The sequence below is a fragment of the Tupaia chinensis genome, unplaced genomic scaffold (assembly GCF_000334495.1).
Source record: "Tupaia chinensis unplaced genomic scaffold, TupChi_1.0 Scaffold000037_22, whole genome shotgun sequence".
Lineage (NCBI taxonomy): Eukaryota > Metazoa > Chordata > Mammalia > Scandentia > Tupaiidae > Tupaia > Tupaia belangeri.
Genome location: NW_006159481.1, coordinates 298694 through 307544, shown reverse-complemented (window position 1 = coordinate 307544; position 8851 = coordinate 298694).

The window sequence follows — 8851 nt, the reverse complement described above, 5'->3', positions numbered from 1 at the left end:
GTAATGGCTATGTCGCTGGACTCCCATGTAGTCGACCGCAGTTTGTGTCCGGGACCCAGTGGCTTAAAACTCATGCTGGGTGCGTGTGTGTGAGTGCCCAAGATCCTGAGAGAACGGAGGAGAAGGGATTGTGGCGTGGCCATCCCCCTGTGGGGTGATTTTTCACTTTCTGTCTCTCTGTCTCTGTCTGTCTGGTGAGCACACACACCCTATAGCGAAGGAGAGGATTTGAGGTTGAGAAAAATAAAGAACAGAAAACAGCTTTATTGCTTATACAGGATCAAGAAAAGGCAAACAGGGCAAAAAAAAAAAGGCAAGAAAAGAAAAAGATATGATGTGTATTATTTGAGAAAGAGATAAGCCTGCTAGTATAGGAGGAAGGAAAGCTCAAGTCCCAAATAGAGCCAGCTTCCTGGAGGTACTTTGTCCCACTGACCCATTTTGAATGGGTCTGCTTTGAATCAGAACTTTTAGAGCACAGAAATATAAAGCTAAAAAGTACATGCTATAAACCTTTCAGCAAAAGTTTCACCTGCTTCAAGAATGCAACAGTTGGTTTAGGTTAAGGGGTAGTAATTATAGAGTTCCTAGTCTGTTTGGTCCTCACTAATCCCAAAACTGAAAATATACTTTATGGAAATTCACAATTGAATTCCAAATTAGTAACATTTAAAATACATATCCCAAAAGATAGTATCTGCTCATAATTAAGGATAGGACACCTAGATCTCTGCCTGTGCTGACCTTTCCTGGGGCAAGCATCACTGCTATGAAGCCCCCAGCTAGGATCCTCCCACTTCTAGGCCCTAATTGCTAGACAAAGTCAGAATAGTTGCATTCATCTCTATCTCTGCCAGTGTTATCCTTTCCCCTCTTCTGCTCTGTCTCTGTTCCACCTTCACTACTGTGATACCCCAGCCTAAGCAAAGTTTCAGACCATAGGCACTAGTAAAGTAGGCAAAAACTCTCTCTATTCTGTTATTTTCTATCTTTTCTAACTTAAAATAAGCTGTTTTCTCCCTACACTTTTATCTTGCTAATTTGTCTCTCCTTCCCTCATATAGGTCAGAATACTTGCAGGTATCTCCATCTCTATCTGTGCTTCCATTTCCTAGGCCCAGCATCACTGCCATTAAGCCCCCAGTCAGGCCCTTTACAGACATTAAGTGGTAGAAAAGGTAGGGAAAATCTCTCTGTCCTGTTATTTTCTATATTTTCTACCTTTTTAAAAATATTTTTATTTCAAATTCTATTATACATTAAATAATTAAATCACTTAGTTTGCAAAGGGAATATTTCAAAATGTATGCATTTCTCACCAGTCTGGTTGAGAATACTATACACAGTATCTTCAACAGATAATAACCCATTTCTTTGTCCCATAGATGCCTAGCCTATTTTTCTCCTTAATATCCTTCCTCAGACTCTCTTCCTTTACCTACCCTCTTTGCACACTGTATCTGGTATTTATAATCATTTTCTATGTTTCCATATCTTCAAGCAATTCAGTTTTCGCTACAGAGTGTGAACACTCGGAAATCATTAAGTGGAATCATACAATGTCTCTACTTCATAGCTCGACATAATTCAATCAGCAGTAAATCTTCCATATGCATCCTCTTTCTGTCAAAAGCCAGTCTTGCTAATTTTTATGGCTGACAAGTATTCCGTAGAATATATGTGGCACACTTTTCAATCCATTCATCTGTTCATTGACATTTGGGTTGGTTTCCTCTCATTGCAATAGTGAATAATGCCACAATAGATATCAATGTGCAAGCACTTTTCCTAAGGGATAGAAGAAGGGTAGCTACCAAGGAGTGTGATTATTGGATCATATTATAGTTCTATTTGTAGATCTTTGAGGAATCTCCATATTGTTTTTCACAGTGGCTGGACCAATTTACATTCCCACCAGCAATGTAGAAGAATTCCCCTTTCACACACCCCCACAAGAATGTATCCTTTTTTAAAAATCTTAGCCATTCTGTCTTGTTGTGGTTTTGATCTGCATCTCCCTTACAATGAGGGACGCTGAGCATTTTTTCATATGCCTTTTGGCTATTTGTATGTCTTCCTTAGACACATTTTTTTTTCAACTCGTTATCCCACCTTTTAATTGGGTTGATCATCTTGTTTTTGGAAGATCCTTCAGTTCCCTATTATTCTGGTTATCAGCCGCTTATCTGAAGCATAGTTTACAAAAACATTTTCCCATTCTGAGGGCTGCTGACTCACATTAATTACTGTGTTTTTTGCCATGCAGAAACTTCTTAATCTGATGTAATCCTATTTGTCTATTTTTAGGATTATCAACTGTGTTTGAGGGGTCTTATCTAAGAAATGTCTTCAGGAGTGTCCCCAGTGTTTTCAAGCAGTAACTTTATAGATTGGATTTTAGGTTAAGATCTTTGATCCACTTTGAGTTGATTTTTGTTAATGGTGAGAAGTAGAGATTTTTGTGCAGATGTATACACTTTTTCAAGCACCATTTACTAAAGAGGAAATCTTTGTCCAACTGGATTGACAGGTACCCTCTGTCAAAAAATCAGTTGGCTGTACGTTTGGGAGTTTATTTCTGTATCCTTCTGAGTTTATCCACTGTTCTGTTTCTGTGCCAATGCCATGCTGTTTTGATTATCACAACTTTGAATTATTTTTTGAATCAGGGAGTAAGATGCCACACACCCCACTCCTGTGCAGGATTGCACTGGAAATACGAGGTCTTTTATGATTCTTGACAAATTGTATGATTGTCTAGATCTGTGAAGAATATCTCTGACACTTCAATTCATATTGGGTTAACTATGTGGATTAATTTGGGTATCATCGTCATTTTGATTATATTAATTATTTCAGTACAGAAAATGAGATGTCCTTCCACTTACCTGTGTCATTTTCAGTTTCTTTCTTTAGCTTCTCATAGTTTTCCTTGTGGAGATCTTTAACTTCTTTGGTTACATTTACTCCTAGGTATCATACTTTTTGTGGCTATGGTAAGTGGAATTACTTATTTCAGTTCTTTTTCAATCTGTCTGCTGTTCATGTATAGAAATTTCATAGAATTTTCTGTAAATTTTGTATTTTGCAATTTTACTGTACTCTAATTACTTCAAGGAATTTTTGAGTGGATACCATTGGATCTTATATGTATATAATCATGTAATCTGCAAATACAGAAAGTTGTACCTCTTCTTTTCCTATTTGAATGTCTTTTATTTTATTCTCTTCTTTTTTTAATTAATTAATTAATTAATTTTTGAGAGGTTTTTGGTATAGAGCACATGTGCTCTCCAGAGAGACAGAAAGCAAGAAATCAGCCCCCAGGGGGTATGGCCCGGCCACAATCCCTTCTCCTCCATTCTCCTCTCAGGATCTTAGGCATGCACGCACACGCACCCTGTGTGAGTTTTAAGCCACCATGTTTGGGATGTGAACTGCAGTCTACTATGTTGGAGTCCAGCGACATAGTCATTACGCTAAGTGCTGGTCCCAATTAATATATTTTTTATATACATTCAATGATATTATTTAGCTTATGAGGTGAACATTTCAACATGTGAACATTTCTCTTTTCTGATTGTATTGGTGAGTATTTCCAGTACTCTATTGAAATGAAGTGGAGAAAATAGGCATCCTTGTCTTATATCAGTTATTTAGCAGAAAAGCTTTCAACTTTTACTCATTCAGGATTATGTTAGCTATTGGTTTTTCATAGATTGCTTTTCTTGTGTTGAGGAATGACCTTTCTATGCCGATTTTGCTGAAAGTCTTGATCATGAAGGGATGTTGTATCTTATCAAATGCTTTTTCTGCATCAATTGATATGACCACATGTTTTTTTAATCTATCTTTCTGTTAATGCAGTGTATTACATTTATGGTTTTGCACATGTTGAACCAATCTTGCATCCCTAGAATAAAGCTTACTTATTCATGATGTATAATCTTTTTTTTTAGGGGATTTTTCCATAGGGCGCGTGTGCTCACCAGACAGACAGAGAGAGTCAGAGAGACAGAAAGCGAGAAATCACCTCCCAGGGGGGATGGCCACACCACAGTCCCTTCTCCTCCATTCTCCTCTTGGTCACACAGCTGTGAGTTTTAAGCCACCGGGTCCAGAACAGGAACCGCAGTCAACCACTTGGGAGTCCAGCAACATAGCCATTATACTAATTGCTGGTCCCCATGATATATAATCTTTATTTTATATGTTGTTGGATTGCTAGCACCTTGTAGCATCAGAGATAGTTTTCTTTCTTTTTCCTGTTCCTGTCTGTTTTAAGAATAAGGGTGATGGATGTTTCATAGAAAGAATTTGAGAGAGTTACACCCGTTTTGATCTTTAGAAATAACATGAGTAGAACATGGGTTCACTCTTATCTAAAAGTTTTGTAGAATTCAGAGGTGAGCCATGAAGACCACAGCTTTTCTTTGTTGGGAGATTATTTATTACCAATTTAATCTCATGGCTTGTTCTGGATCTAGCCTTTCCACATCCTCCTGATTCAATATTAGCAAATTATATGTATGTATACAGGAATTTGTTCACTTCATCCAGATTTTCTTGTTTATTGGCATATAGTTGTTCATAGTATCCTCTTATGATTTGTATTTTTATTATGTCTGTTTTTATATTGCCTGCTTCATTGCAAATTTGATTTACGTAGAAGAAATTTAAAAATTCTTCTTAATTATTCTAGCTAGTGGGTTATTGATTTTGTCTATCTTTTAAAAGAACCAGCTTTTACTTTCATTTATTTTCTGTATAGTTTTTTTTATTTTCTATTTCATTTATATGTTTGGAACTTTATTGTTTCTTTTCTCTTAGAGTTTTTTTTTCCTCTTACTTTTCTGATTCTCTGAGGCATGATTCCATCTTCTTCTTATGTGCAATAATTGCTATAAACTTCCCTCTTACAAATGCTTTTTCAGTGTCCCAAAGATTGGCTTCCATGAAACTTTTTATTTCAGTGTTTATTTCTTCAGTAGTTGTGAAGTTATTCAGTTTTCATGTATTTGTCTATTTTTGAGAATTTTTCTTGAAATTAATGTCAAGTTTAATTCCACCATGGTTGGAGAAGATGCTGGATATAGTTTCTATGCCTTTGAATCTGCAGAGTCTTGCTTTGTATCCTATCATGTGGTCAATCATCAAAAAGGTTGCATGTGTTGGTGAAAAAACGTGTATCTCACGTTTTTTGGGTGGAAACGTCTGTAGATGTCAGTTAAGTCCATTTGATTTATGTTATCTTTAGATCCTTTATCTCTTTACTTATTTTTTGTCTAGATTATCTGTCCAGAGGAGAAAGTAATATGTTGAGGTGTCCAACAATTAGTGTGTTGAAGTTTACCTCTCCTTTTAGACCTAACAGTCTTTCTTTCATGTATTTGGGTGCTCTTGGGTTAAGTGCATAGATAAGTATAAGCATTATATCTTCTTGATGGATTAGCCCTTCTTTGTCTCTTTGAACACTTTTTGTTTTAAAGTCTATTTTGTCAGAAGTTAGTATCATGAGAATACCCTCCTCTCCTTGTCCCACAGAATAGACTGGCTCTTGCTCTGCAGGAGCCCTCCAGTTACATCTCTAGGCTCCAGGCCAGCAAGGAAAACTGAGGCAGGGGTGCCACTGCCCACAGTGCACTTCCAGGCTCCCAAGATCAGGATCCCATTCCCTTTAAAGACCAGACCTGCCCTTGATCTGTAGGAGCTCTCCAGTTCCATCTCTAGGGCCATGCTGGCAAGGGAAACTGAGGCAGGAGCACCACTACCCCCAGTCCACTTCCAGGTTCCCAAGATCAGGATCCCACACCCTTTAAAGACCACATTGGCCCTTGCTGTGCAGGAGTGTGCCACACGACTTTTTCTTTAATCCCCTCTATACTTTTTTCTTTCCTCTTAAACTATCCTCTCTTACTCATCCTCCACTACTTCCAGAGGGATTCGACAGATCCAGAATCTCAGTTCTGAAATTCCCTATTTTTGTAAGGTTCCTTGGCACCCACCTCTATACTGAACCACCTGTGAATACTAGTACTCTTCAGACACTTGAATAGAGTATTTCTCTTGAGACGATATTGCTATAAACAACAGAAGAGAGACCAGCACACATATATTCACAGCAAAAGGGAAACACACTTGCTCCTAGTTGAAGAAACATTCTTCTAAGAGGCATTAAAAAGGGAATACATCATCCAATGGCTAGAAGTAGAAGAAGAGCCTGAGGTCTGAATAAGCCAGGAAATATGTCTCCATCAAAGGAACATAATAACTCCCCCCTATCTCTCCTAAAATATGAGGAGAATGAAATTAGAACATTCATGGTGAATAAATTCTATGAGTTGGAACAGAAAAGAGACAATGAACATCAGGAGATTAAGAAGTCCTTAAATGATATGAATGAAGAAATGGACACTCTGTAAAAGAATAAGATGGAGCTATTAGAGATGAAGTCTGTAATACAGGAAATCAAAAACTCTCTTGAAAATATTAAAAGTCAATTAAACCATGCAGAAGGTCAAATCTCCAATGTAGAAGATAAAACCTCTGACCTAGAGATAAACACCAAAAATACAGAGGAAATAACAACAACAACAAAAACATGAAGATAATATACAAGAAATACAAGATTCCATAAGATGCCTAAACATCAGAATGATTGGCATCCCAGAAGAAACTAATTATGGCATGGAAAATCTATTCCATGAAATCCTGGAAGAAAATTTCCCAAGATTAGAGAGGCACTCAAGCATCCAGACCCAAGAAATACAAAGGACGCCAAATAGACTGTCAGGGCCATGCAGACAACACAAGCTGGTAAAGAGGCTGCCTCCCATGCCTAAGGCAAGGCCTGGACTGGGAAGAAACTGTGAGGCAAGGCTGACAGTTTACGAGCCCTCCATTGTGTTGCTGTACTGGCCTGCACTCAATTTCTCTGCCATGAGCTATACTGTTATTACAGTACCCTGCAAGGGTAAAATAACACTCCCAACCTGCAACTTTACAATAAAGCCAATTAGTGATCCTGTAGGAATGTGGTTTCCTAAAATGGTGCGAGAGGGTCAGGGAACCTGAGACAGACTCCCCCACCTGCTTGTTTTAAGCCAAAATTAACATATGTTAGGTTAAGTTAGTATAATCCAAATTAGCTTTAGGAGCATACATAGACTATGTTAGTTTAAGGCTAATTTTACATAAATACCCCTTGTTAAAGCTGCAGGCAAAATTTGACTTATGTTAGGCCAAGTTAGCACATCTACTGCCATGACAGGGACTTAAAAGATAAAGCACAAGAATTCACTGATTAACAAACAAAGAATTCAGCAAATAAATACAGGGACCAGTGGGTTAATAGAGGAAGGACAGATCTGGCTAACAGTGACAGAATAAACACACCTGAAGCCTCCAGGCAGAAGAGTAACTATCTTAGCTGGAAGTTCTTATCTGGTTCAGTCAAGCAACAGATAGTTTTTAACTACAAAGAGTTTCTCATCTGTGTGCTGTTAACTATGAAAAACTGCTAATAAAACATCCTGTATTGTTTCCTGAGCTACAAGATCCTCTCATCTGAAAAGGCCCTGTCCAGCAGTCAAGATTTAAGAAGAAAATGCACCAGACAAATAGGCTTCTTCATCCTGAGAACTGTAATTGATTATACCTAATCAAACAAGACAGACATCATGTTTTATGATCAATGTTCCTGTGCCTTGAATTCCCAGTTTTATAGAGTAAATCTTTTATTTCCCCCTCACCCCCCCTACTCCTGTAAGACATCCCTCAATAAATATGTGTGTTTGGAAGCTGCTATTGCTACAGTCTGGATCTGGCTCTGGCTGAGAACATGCTAAAGAGCATTGAGGTCTCAGTCTAATTTTTGTTCCTGATCACCCATGTTGCCTTCCTGTATACGAGTCTCAACCTACCCCGGCTGGAGCAGGGCTTCTGGCAATAGACTTAACCCCAGAGGATCTTCCCCAAGGCACATCATAGCAGACTGTCCAAGACAACAGATAAAGATATGATACTAAAACTAGCTAGAGATAAATGAGAAGTGACTTACAAAGGTCATTCCATCAGGCTAATACCAAACGTCTCAATGGAAACAATGCCTGGTAGGAAAGAATGGGAAGATGTATTGAAAGTGTTAAGAGAGAAACAATTTCAACCAAGATTATTGTATCCCGTAAGATTATCCTTCATATGGGAAAAAAAAAAGATTAAAACCTCAGACAAACAAGACCTGAAAGAATATGTCAACACCAGACCAGCTCTTCAAGAAACCCTGATGAAAATACTATTCTAGGAAAACTACAGAATTAACAGACAGAAACAAAGAAATAAAAGGCAGCTAAGACAATGGCCAACTTAAAGATTGGGAAAAATCCAATAACATCAATAATAACATTTAATGTGAATGGATTAAATTCTCCAATCAAGAGACACAGACTGGCTGAATGGATTAAAAACACAAAAACCCTCTATGTGTTGCCTAAAGGAAATCCACCTCATGGATAAAGACATAAGTAGACTGAAAGTAAAGGGTTGGAAAGAGATTTTCTTGTAATTTGGAATCAAAAAAGAGCTGGAGTTTCAATACTAATTTCTGACAAAATAGGCTTTAAAACAAAAACTTTTTGAAGAGATAAAGAAGCATACTGTATTGTAGTAAAAGGATCAATAGATCAAGAATATATAACACTTATATATATCTATGCACCTAACACAGGAGCACCCAAATATGTGAAGGCAATACTGTTATATCTAAAAGGGAAGGTAAACTGCAATACACTAATTGTTGGAGACATTAACACTGCAATATCCCCTCTGGACAGATCATCTGGACGAAAAGTAG